The sequence below is a fragment of the Cebus imitator genome, unplaced genomic scaffold (assembly GCF_001604975.1).
Source record: "Cebus imitator isolate Cc_AM_T3 unplaced genomic scaffold, Cebus_imitator-1.0 Scaffold231, whole genome shotgun sequence".
NCBI lineage: Eukaryota > Metazoa > Chordata > Mammalia > Primates > Cebidae > Cebus > Cebus imitator.
Window position 1 is genome coordinate 3,505,919 of NW_016107546.1, and position 12,897 is coordinate 3,518,815.

Here is a 12,897-nt window from a genome sequence, read left to right on the forward strand (position 1 = left end):
AAAAAAAAAAAAAAAAACCAGGTACTTTTCAGAGAAGTAGAAAGGATCGCAATAGAGTTTCATGGGAAGCACCATGAATCATCCCATTGTCATACCCATGGAAAGACCCCTTAATTTAAACTCTTTGGGACATTACAGAGTTGAAATAAGGAAGGCTTCAATGGGTTGAGAAGGTGGGAAAAGAAAAAAGCCCATTTTGTCAGATTCTGTTACACCTGACTTTAGGATTTAACTTGGAACCCCATAAAAGATCTGTTTTTTAAATCTCTAATAGATCTAAGTTGACTTGAAATTTAAGAGGGCATTTTCCATCGTTTTGTTCTATTTGCTAATTTTCGATGATTCAATAATACAGTTTGCTTCCAGGTCAATATTTAAACAGCTTTATTAAAATGTGATTAACATGCAATAACTGCATGTATTTAAAGTGTGCAAATTGGAGTCTTGACACACGTATACCCAGTGAAGCCATCACAGTCCACAGAGTGAATGCGTCCAGTACCCCTCTTGCTCCTCAGTAATCACTCCTGCCCTAACCACTGAGTTGTTTCCTGCTGCACAGATGAGTTTGCGTTTTCCTGAGTTTTATATCAGCGGAATCACCGTATGTACTGTTTTTTGTCTGGCTTCTGTCCTTCATCATAATTATCCTGGGTTCATCTGTGTGTGTGTCAGTAGCTTGCTAAGCAGTGCCCCATTGTATGACTATATCACGGCTGTTTATCCCTTTACATTGTGATCTGAGGAACCAAAATAGATGCCCCTTCATCAGGTAGGAAGACCCAAAGTTTAAGCAAACAAAGTTACCTACCGGTGGAGAGTTCAAGGCCTGGCTGGCATGGCAAATTTCTAAATCTGGATTGTAAGGATAGTTTCGCTGGTTATCTATGTATCAAAACGTCAGTGCTCCTCTCTGTCTCCAGCTGCGCTCTGTCACTGCTGGGGGAACACACAGGCAGGGGGTCACAGCCAGTCATGCCCAACATCAGCGGCCTGGAACCCTGAGCTGCAGTCCCTAGACAGCGTCCTCTCTCACTCCCCTTGACTATGCTCCCCAAGCCCTGAGCTGACCCAAGTCCAGGTTCAGCAGACACCCTTGCTTCCGATGTTATGAAGAAAATAGATTGGGCCTGGCGACTCATGCTTGTAATCCCAGCATTTTGGAAGGCCAAGAAGGGAGGATCACCTGAGATCAGGAGTTCAAGACCAACCTGGCCAACACAGAAAAGCCCTATCTCTACTAAAAATACAAAAATTAGCCAGGCATGGTGGTCCACACCTGTAATCCCAGCTACTCAGGATGCTGAGGCAGGAGAATTGCTTGAACCCAGGAGGCGGAGTTTGCAGTGAGCTGGATTGTGCCAGTGCACTCCAGCCTGGGCCACAAGAGCAAAAGTCCAGGGGAAAAGAAAAGAAAGGAGAAGAAAGGCAAAGAAAAGGAAAGAGAGAGGAGAGGAGAGGAAGAAAGAAGAAAGGTGATCAGGTCAGATTTTCCCAACAAAAGGAAAAGTCAAAAGAAAGAAGAGGAAGGAAGGAAGGAAGGAAGGAAGGAAGGAAGGAAGGAAAAGAGGAAAAGAAAACAGAGGTGATCGGGCCAGATTTTCCCAACTCCTTGTCCCTCTCCTAAAACCCTCCTCCTCACTGGACCCTATCTTACCTTCTGCTCGCTCTGTGACAGTGAGAGAGGCCCCTCCTTGCACTGAAGCTCAATCCATCCACCTGTGCTCTGACCCTGTTTTTTCACGTCCTCAGGAAACTCCCTCATTATCTGTGATGGCATCTCCAAAGAGTCTGCATGTGCCACCTAGGTCCGCTTCAAGAAAGGACTTTTCTCAACTGCTAGAAATCCTCCCTTCTGCTGTGGCCTCCTTCAGAGCCTGCACACCCTCCCCAGGGCAGCCTACGTCTAATAACTGATGGAGGCAGCGTGTGAAAGCCAGGCCACTTTGGCTCAATGCAGGACAACTCACAACTCTGATGGGCCATTTTGGCTCCAGCGTGCCCATAGAGTAGGTCAAGCCTGCCTACTACAAGGATGGTATCCACCTTACAGCATCAAAAGAAATCAAAGACGGATGGTCAGGCGGCTGAATGCAGTCACCCCCAAAAAATATTATGATGCCTTTCTCAGTTCCTGAGCCTGGAACCCAAGAATTGGAGAGGTGACCAGGTCCCCTGTACAACTATGTACAGTAACGATTCCACAGCTATTCCCCAAATGATGAACTGAGTGAGAGGCTGGCCATACAGTAGAGAAAGAGGAAGATGCAAACATTTCAAGGGGTAGAGCTGGAATTGAGATCTGGGACTTGAAGTGTCATCACAGTCTTTCTCTAGATTGGGGAACCATGCATACAGAAACAAAATATAAATGGAGTCTTGGCCAAAGGTCCACTGTGTCTATGGACCCATCAGGAGTAATTTCCCTGGTCCTCAAATGTATAATTCGGATATACATACCTAGACATTGGCCCAGCACCCACATTGGGTCTGTGGCCGATAGAGTAGGAGCCATCATAGTGGAGAAAGCCAAATGGAAGCTTCTAAAATTATTGCCCCTCCCCCAGCCACACAAGCAAGTCAAAAACAGTCTTGCATCCTGGGGAGGATGGTGAAAATTAGTGCCACCCGTCAGGAGCCAAAGGATGCAGTGATGGTAGCCTTTGTATCTCTATTTAATTCGGCAGCCAAGTCCTGGAAGATGGCAACTGACTTCCATAAACCCAACCAAGAAGCAATCCCAATTGTAGCTGCCATGGCAGGTGTGGGATCTTTGCTAAAGTGGTGTGATAAGGCCTCAGGTACATGGTATGTCGCCAAGGAGGCAACAAATGCATTCTTTTCTATCCCAATCAGAAGAGGAAGAGAAACAGCACTCATGTGAGACGGACAATATTCATTTACAGTTTTGGTCAGGATTCTGTCAAATCTCTGCCCTCTGTCTGAAAAGACTGGGACTGTCTGGACAATGCACGGAATATCACATTGGTGCATTTGCCATTGCCACCTCTGTTTCACCAGTGCCCCTGCTTCAGTCCACGCCTTTGGCCATACAGGGGAATCTCATAGGAATCGCTTCAGAATGAGGTAAGAGCCTTAGCTTCTGGATGGGTCAGCGTGTGGGTGTAAGCTACAAATGGATGACAGTTGCACCACGGCCTCACTCAGGCAGTGGGTCTGAGTATCTACTTCATGTGGACAGAGCAGTGGCCCAAGGTTGGATTCTAGACAGACTTATGGGCAGTGGGGAATGACCTGGCTGGGCTGGTCAGGGACCTTTGGGGAGAAAGACTGGAAGGTAAAAGAGAAGAAGGTCTGGGAAGGTGCATGTGGATGGACTGTCCGTGAAGTGTGAACATCGTGTCACGTTATCTTTCAGCAAACAACATCCACCGTGGAAGAGAGATTAAGCAACTACGTAGACAGAATGACTGGGCCAGTGGATGTTAGTCAGCCTCATCTTCCACTATCCCAGGATGGGCATGATGGGCCCAAGGTGGCAGAGATTATGCATGGACCCAACAGCGTGGAATTCTGCTCACCAGGGTTGATTTCGCTCCTGCTGCCACCAAACATCCTATTTACCACCAACAGAGAGCTCAGCTAAGGCTTCAGTATGGCCCCACTCCTCAAAGAGAATGGCCGGCCATGTGGCAGCAAGTTGGTGATGTTGGACTTGTTATAAGTAAAATTTTGATGCTGCAAAAGAAGTAGCACTTGAATAGAAATTTCCTCAGCAAGGCAATTGACTTCTATAGAAGGGTGGGTGTGGCTCTCGGATGGAACAACGGCAAGTACACACCTGGACAAGAAGGGGAAGGGGTACTTTACCTGACGGAGGTCTCCCCTACTGCTGTGTCGTTCCCCCATTGGCTAGGGTTAGACCGCACAGTCTAGTCTAATTCCGATTGACTATTTTAAAGGGAGCAGGAGTACGAGCTGGAGAGGCAGGGTGGGTAGTTTGGTGGGAAGGATGGTTACGGGCAGGTCAGAGCAGGTAAGCAGGGGTCAGAGCAGGTAAGCAGGGGTCAAAGCAGGTAATCAGAGCAGGTGACCAGAGCAGGTGACAGGGATGAGTCAGGACGGGGCAGGGGACCAGGGGAACAGGTGTGAACTGCTGATTAGAACTGGTGGAAAAGGTTGTTTACTGAAACTACAAGGAAGTTAAACTTTAAAATACAGAATTAAAGAATAAGAGAGCTGACTGATTCTTTGAAGAGAAACTTGGGGTTCACTATATCTAACAGACTCCTTCTACCTAGAGGAGTCAGCAATTTATTCTTACAGGAATAGAAGCACATTGCAGGTGTGAGTTTGTCTTTCCTGTCCACAGGGCCTCAGATAACACCGTTCTCCCAGTGCTCCCACATAGGAGTGGGTGATGGCCGCATTACATACTCTGCACCACCCAGAAGCTGCTGCCCTCTGAGGGCACGGCTGAAGCACCAGCTCAGAGATGGTAACTTACAAGGGAGCCAGGCTCCTGTATGCACCCTGAATTAAAGTATTTTCTTTTCTTTTTTTTTTTTTTTTTTTGAGACAAAATCTTGCACTGTCACCCAGGCTGAAGTGCAGTGGCACAATCTCCACTCACTGCAACCTCCGCCTCCCAGGTTCAAGCAATTCTCCTGCCTCAGCTTCCTAAGTAGCTGGGATCACCGGCGTCCGCCACCACGCCCAGCTAATTTTTTTGTATTTTTAGTAGAGACAGGGTTTCACTATGTTGGCCAGACTGGTGAACTCCTGACCCCAAGACCTGCCCACCTTGACCTCCCAAAGTGCTGGGATTACAGGGGTGAGACACCACGCCTGGCCAATTAAAGTATTTTCTAAGGTGCTGTGTCCCCAGTGAAAAGACTACATAAATCAGGGAACCAAGAGTGGAAACAGGAGCAGTCGTCTCTTCCAACAGCCCATTGAGGAGAGTGCACTTCTCAAACCTGCCCCTGTGGACTGCGGGAGTAGACGCCCCGTTTCCGAAAGGGAGAGCACTTCCACCTGGACACAGCAAGAACCCCACTAAGCAAAAAGCCATGACGGCTGCAGGCCACTTTGGGCTCTTTGGCGAGCTGAGAACAGTCACCATTCTGGCGGGGGACAGTCATCCTGCCAGGAGGAATAGAGCTGTTGACACCCCATGGGAAGAGGAAGGAAAGTGTTCAGTACACTCTGATCTACTTGGGCACCAAACGGGACTCCCTTGCCCAGTTGTGACAGTAAGTGGAGGAAACAGCAACTCCAGCCTGGGAAGGCAGATCCCCTTGCCAGGGAAGAATTGTCACCCAGCTGCTGGGAGCACAGGGCCTTCAAGTGTCATCCCCCACAGAGATTCCTTCAGCTACTGAGAACTGCCTTGCCCAGGGTCCTTCCTGTGGGGACTTTCTGATGAGGACAACGGATTAAAGACATGACCACTAGGGCCCAATGTGTATGGTCAACTCTGACAGCCATTTTGGCCCTTTCATGGCTGATTTTGCTGCTCCCCTAATCTCTAAAGTGTGCATCTGCAGCCAGCATTGCTCTCAGAGACACAGGTACACCCAGCTGCCTGCAGGCGTTCCCACCTGACTGTTACCCAGCACGCCCGTGGGTGCAGCCACACAGAGCTCCTCCTTCCTTCCCCTCTCTCCATCCCACCCCCAGGCCAGCTTGCCTGCATTCCCGACAGTGGTGCACATACCAGACACACTCACTTCCCAAACTCCAAGCATGGGACTCTTCCCAGTTATCTCCCATGCTGGCCTGCACTGCTGCTGAGGCAGACTGACATTTCCTTGCTTCTTGATTCACTGGCTTCCAATTTTTCTTTCTCACTATTGCCAGAGAGATCTATAGATGATGCTACGCCCTCTAATAAAAATTCTTTGGTGGTGTGTAGCCCAACACCTTTGCAGACACACCAGGCCCCTCACCCAGCTGCTGGTCCCCTTCATGTGTGTCCCTGACATCACGCTCAGGCGATAAGTCCACAGTTCAGTATCTGCACACCTGTCTGGCCCATGCACACGGCGCCACTGGGCGGGGGCCTGCCCTGCCTTACCTGCCTGAGAGACTGCTCCTCCTGGGTTTACCCCAACACCACCCCTCAGAAAAGCCTTCCCTGGCTCCAGGACGGCTGGTGGCAGCTTCTCTTGACCCTCATTTTTACCTCCCATAGAGCAATCATTGTATGCAATGTTTTATGTAATGGTCTTTCTGCATGCTCACCTTCCTCTCTGGAAGCTCCTAAGGAGAGCCACAGGGCCTTTCCTCTGCAGTGCAGTGCAGCCTTGGACCCTGCATGTGAGGCAGATAGCAAATGCTGATTGAAGGGCTGAGTGAGAGAGAACACAGAAGGGCCTCACTGCAGGCCTCCTCAGGGTCTTAAGCTCTAGCCCTGGCTCCACCACTCATTATCTCTATACCTTTATTCTAGTTCTCTGTTACCTTAGCTGTAAATTGAGAAGATTGGCTTAGATTGTCTCTACGGCGCCTTCCCCAGCTAATACCCTATGAAGATCAGATAAGAAAGCAGAATGGTAACAAGAACCCTTCATCGCCGCCGGTGTCATTCTGCAGGGGGCCACTAGGTGGCAGGTGGGAAGGAATCGGGCAGGATGAAAGCTGCTTTTGCTTTCAGAAAGCAATGGCAATCCTTGTATTCCTGCTCCTCCAGAGTAGTCGGCCGGGGACAGTCTTTTCTCCAGGTTCTGCAACTGCAGAATGCTCGATGAAGCATGGGCCCTGGTTCCCAGGTAGTCCACAGCCCACAAATGCAAAACCACCCAGCATCAGAAGGCGAAAGAGGCCGCTTCAAAAGAGAAAAGGCAAGGTGGCCTACAGTGCTAATTCACCCCTCCTCTTTCTGTGACCAGCTTAGATTGTGAACCTGTGTGTCTTCCATGAATTTCATTAAGAACAAAGATTCAGAGATGATGGATAAGAAAACTGCTCTGGGACCAGCTGGGCAAGGTGGCTCACATCTGTAATCCCAGTGCTTTGGGAGGCCGAGGTGGGTGGAGGTTTGGAATTCGAGACTAGCCTGATCAACATGAAGAAACCCCATCTCTACTGAAAATACAAAATTAACTGGGTGTGGTGGTGCATGCCTGTAATCCCAGCTATTTGGGAGGCTGAGGCAGGAGAATCGCTTGAACCCAGTAGGTGGAGGTTGCAGTGAGCTGAGATCATGCCATTGCACTCCAGCCTGGGCAACAAGAGAAAAAAAAAAAAAACTCCATCTCAAAAAAGAAAAATTAGCCAGGCGTGGTGGTATGTGGTGGTGTGCACCTGTAGTCCCAACTACTTTGGAAGCTGAGGTGGGAGGATCACTTGAGTCCAGGAGTTCCAGGCTGCAGTGAGTTATGATTGTACCACTGCACTCCAGCGTGGGCAATAGAACGAGATCTTGTCCCAAAACAACAACAAAAATCTTCCTTTGATCCCCTCTGCTTCCCTCTACAGCAAAACCCCTGGAAATAGGCTTTCTGTGTGCTGTCTCCAATTCCTCTCTTCCCTTGCTCTTGTGAACTCACTCAAATCAGCTTCCTTCTGCTTCCACCAAGGCTGCCACGCCACATTGTAGTCTCTTCCTAGATCAATGTGCAGCATTTGACCTTCAGGGCACTGCTCTGTCTTGGTACCTCGTCCCTCTAGGCCCGTCCTTCTCAGGCTCTTTGGCTGGTTCTTCATCATAGTCCCACCTGTGCTGCCGAAGTGTCCAGGACCCTGTTCTCTCCAGCTCCCCAGCCCATGGCTTAATTCCTTCTGCACACGGATGACTCCCATACTGGTTTCTCTGGAGCCAACTTCTCGCCTGAGCTCCGATGCATATGGTCAGCTGCCTACTCAGCATCTTCATCAGAAACCTCCAACTTACTGTGGGGTTTCCCCTCCAATCCAAGCCTGCTTTCCCACAGCCTTCCCCATCTCAGAAAGCAGCCCCTGCATTCTTCCAGGTGTGGGTCCCAGCTGTCCCCACGCACCCTTCGCAAGCACAGACAAAACACTTTGGCCAGCAGCAGCCGTTTCCCAGCACAAAAAAGAAGGCGGCTTGCCCAAGTTCTGATGTCATTAGGCCCTGGTTCAAAAGGAAAAATAGGATAATCCTGTTTGGTCCAGAGGGAAAAAGGCTTAAAGTGAATGGAAAGAAGCCTCACGTCACTGTGATCCATAGGCAGAATCAACCAGGATGAGATTTTTCTATAACTCTTCCTAAAATGTCAACAGTTTTCTTAACTGAGCAAGTGCCAATACAGCCCTGCCCTACCCAGAGGACAGCTCTGGCCTTAGACCCTGGGCAATCCCTCCAAAGGGCATGAAGGAGGTACCCTCTGTTCACTCCACCTGATCCCTGTTGCTGTGGACATGGGGGCAGCAGGAGCCCAAATTTTACCTTCCCCAGCCCTGCCCCTGCGATGTCAGCCCTGGGCTCTGGCTCAGGAGGAACCATGAGTGATGAATAAAAAGATTCCTCCCCATCAGGCTGGGGCAGGCTGGCTTTTTTACCCACTTGCTTTAAGGAAGGGCAGTAACAAGATGGCAGATTAAGCATAGCAAAACAGAAAGAGGTTTCCAGCACGAGAACAGTTGACCAGTTGGTCCTCACCTTGCTGACCCTTTCTTCCAGCAGGTTTTCCATGCACTGAGCTCTGAGCACTCAGCTGTGTACTTGATTGGATCTCCAGACACAGAGCTTGTTGCGCAGAAAGACCAGCTAACACAGAATGGTAATCAACAATAGGAGACAGAGCATGAAACACCACACAGTTCAGGGGTCAGAAGGGGCTGAGCCACACTGGGCAGGTAGCTGGGCCTGGGATGTCAGGGGGAGTTAGGCCAGAGGAAGAAAGAGGGTGTGCTGGGCAGGGGAGACAGGGGCGAGCAGTGGCCTAGGGCAGCATCGGACCTGGGGGGTAGAGTAGCCCAGTGGAGTAAGACTTAGGTCACATATTTGAAGAGCCTCACAGAAATCCCAGGAAAGCCAGACATGGTGGCATATACCTGTAGTCCCAGCTACTCAGGAGGCTGAGGCAGGAGGATCGATTGAGCCCAGGAGTTGGAGGTTGCAGTGAGCTATGAGTCCGCCACTGCCCTCCAGCCTGGGAACAGAACGAGACCCTATCTCTAAATAAATTAATTAAATAAAATACAAATACTCAGGCAGCAGGTATTATGACTTACTTTTCTGTTTTCTTCTCTTTTATTTTTTTTTAGATGGAGTTTCGCTCCTGTTGCCCAGCCCAGAGTGCAATGCGTGATGTCAGCTCACTGCAACCTCCACCTCCTGAGTTCAAGCATTTCTCCTGCCTTAGCCTCCCAAGTAGCTGGAATTACAGGCACATGCCACCACGCCAGGCTACTTTCGTATTTTTAGTAGAGATGGGGTTTCACCATGTTGGTCAGGCTGGTCTTGAACTCCCAACCTCAGGTGATCCACCCTCCTCGGCCTCCCAAAGTGCTGGGATTACAGATGTGAGCCACCACACCCGGCCATTACTCATTTTTTCAAACAAGGAACTGAACGCTGAATAAATGGAGAGCCCACAAGGCACTTGGTTACCAAGGGTGGAGCTGAGGCTTGGATCCTGTTCCACCTCCCCACACCCCTCACCAGGTGGAAGAATGAGGATGCAAGGCAGGGCTGGAAGGTGAGGATCCATGAGGGAGCTGTGGGGTGCTGAACCAAGGACCTGAATTTAAGTGAACACACAGGCTTCCAGGCAAGGTTGGAAGCATGCACACCGTGGCGCGGAGTGAGGGACATACACCTCTCCCAAGTCAGCACCAAACAGCCAAACAGGCCGTGCAGGTAGACAGCAGTCCTGGGGCCACGCCACCAAAGCCAGTAGGAACTGTTCCGCCCGCTTGCTCTGGGTTTCTTATCCCAGACCTGGAAATCTTCAGCACAACCCCAAGGTCCAATGTTTCCATTAAAATGTGGATCTCACTGTGATTTTATTTGCTGACTGTTAATGCTTTTTAGCTAAACGAATTCATGCATGTGGGAAGGGGAAATCCCTCCCCAGATGGTGCGTACCCTCATTTGCGTTGGAAAATATGTAGTTGCACATATGTGTGATTGTGGAGGGGGCTACCTGACAGCTCTGGAACACACGCGTGATCAGTGGGGCGCAGCGAGATTCCCCGAGGATGAGCAAAGACACAACTCCCCGTCCCAGGAAAGAGAATCTATATCCTGAGTCCAAATCATGCCTAGTGAAAGAGCACCTTGTCTTCCGGGTAAAGCTTCCGATGTTTTATTAGAATCCTCAGCCTGACTTCAGCGCGCTGTGCTTAAGATATTCAGTCATGGAGGTTGGCAGAACAAAAGGCTGTTTCTCTCTTTCCCTCTCTCTCCTGCTGAAACGGATCATGTGATGCAGAAGCAGATTCATCTGTAAGGCCCTGCGTGGGTGGGAGGGGCAGGTGGGCTGCTCGTTGAGCTTGCCGTGCGGTTTTGCTGAGAACGTCAAAGCCCTTTTTCCGCACTGGTCCCAGGACGCTGCATGAGTCACCATCTGCCTGCAAGCCAGTGCTCGGCCCCCCATACCCCCACGGGCTGTAACCCTCCACCCAGCCGTGCACAGCTCTGCTCCTGGCACAAAGGAGGGCTTCTTAGCTGGGAATATGGCTGCCCGGGAGGGGCGACTTCTGTGCTTGTTTTTCCTTCCTGGCACTGAAAACAAGCACATCCACCCAACAAATAAAGACGCCGTCAATGAAAGCAGCTGTGTTTCAAGGGGAGTCAGGGAGCAAGCCAAGGAATAAATGAAAAGACCCAGTGACAAAATGCCCATTCATCGGGTTCACTCGGCAAACATTTACTGAAGCATCTGTGTGCCAGGCACTGTCCTGAGTGCTGGCAAGACACAAAGATGCCCTTGAGAACAGTGACCCCTGACTCTCCCTCCACTGGAACCGGGAGGCAGACTCACACATAAATACGGCACAGTTAGCCATCCACAGTTCACGGCATCTGAAAGAACCAGGATTGCATGGGATACTTAGGAATGTGCGCCAACATGGGTGAATCTCACAAAAAGAATGGTGGGCCCGACGCCGTGGCTCACGATTGTAATCCCATCACTGTGGGAGTCCAGGGTGGGTGGATTACCTGAGGACAGGAGTTTGAGACCAGCCTGACCAACGTGGAGAAACCCCGTCTCTACTAAAAATACAAAATTAGCTAAGCTAGGTGGTTTGTGCCTGTAATCCCAGCACTTTGGGAGGCCGAGGCGGGTGGATCACTTGAGGTCAGGAGTTCAAGACCAGCCTGACCAACATGCTGAAACCCCATCTCTAGTAAACATACAAAATAAGCCAAGTGAGGTGGGTCATGCTACTCTGGAGGCTGGGTAGGAGAATCGCTTGAACCAGGAAGGCAGAGGTTGCAGGGGGCCAAGATCACGTCATTGCACTCCAGCCTGGGCAACAAGAGAAAAACTCCGTCTCTATTTCTATCGAGCCCTGAAGCCGGCAGAACTAACACCTCCTGCTGGAGGGCAAGGCAATAGCTGCTTGTTGGGGTAGGAGATGGGGAGAACACCAAGGGGGCTTCTAGAATGTTGAACACCTGTAGTCAGAGCACCTTTTATTTTTGTTATTATTGAGATAGGGTCTCACTCTGTCACCCAGGCTAGAGTGCAGTGGTGTGATCATAGCTCACTACAGCCTTGATCTCCTGGGCCCAAGCAATCCTTCCACCTCCACCTCTCCAGCAGCTGCAACTACAAGTACATGCGACCACACCTGGCTAATTTTGTTTATTTTTTGTAGAAATGAGGTCTCACTATGTTCTGAAGCTGACCTCCGACTCCTGAGCTCAAGTGATCCACCAGCCTCAGCCTCCCAAAGTGCTGGGATTACATACAGGTATGAGCCATCACACCCGGCTCAGGTGAACAGGTGAAAGAAACAAGCAGCTCTAGGAACTGCAAGGTGCTGAAAAGATGGGGGCAAGACTGAGCGCAAAGGCGGGGAGCACAGAATAGAGCAGGTTAGGAAGCTCGGACAGGAATCAGGACAGCGATGCCGAAGGAAGGAACGCATCAGGGGTAGAGGAAAAGGCAGAATTAAATTCAGCAAAATGCTCCCAGTTGAGCAGATCCTATGAAAAACCTTCAGCTAAACCCCAGGGGCAATCCACTTACAAAGGCAATCTTCTTATAAAGAGAGGGAATTCTGACACAGGCCATAGCATGGATGAACCTTGAGGACTTTTGCTCAGTGAAAGACAAAACAGGACAAATACAGTATGAATCCACTACTAGGCGGTGGCTAATCAAATTCACACACAAAAAAACAGGAAGTAGAACGGGGGTGGCCAAGCAAGGGCTGGGGGGACTGCGTGTTGGTGTTGAATGGGGAGTTTTCAGTCTGGGAGATGAAAAGCCCTCGAGGTGGATGGCGGTGATGCTTGCATAGCCATGTGAACGTGCTTAATGCCACTGACCTGTGCACTTAGAAATGGTTAACATGGCAAATTTTACACTATGTAGTTTTTATCACAATGAAAATTTTAAAATTTTAAAAAGTTGAGGCCAGGCGCAGTGACTCATGCATATAATCCGAGCCTATGCAGTGGGTAGAGAGTGAAACCAGGATTATTCCTGGCATGAGGTCTGTGCTTTTCCCATTCATTCCTGATGGCTCCTAGTGCTTTCTCCCAAGGTGATGGCATTGAAGTGCAGATTTCTCTTTTCAGTCCTGAGTCCTAGATTTCTCCCCACAACCTCCAAGGTAATGGGATTAAGAGATAGGGCCTCTGGGAAGTTAGTGCTCTTATTAAAAAGATCCCGAGGCCGGGCGCGGTGGCTCAAGCCTATAATCCCAGCACCTTGGGAGGCCGAGGCGGGTGGATCACGAGGTCAAGAGATCAAGACCATCCTGGTCAACACGGTGAAACCCCGTCTCTAC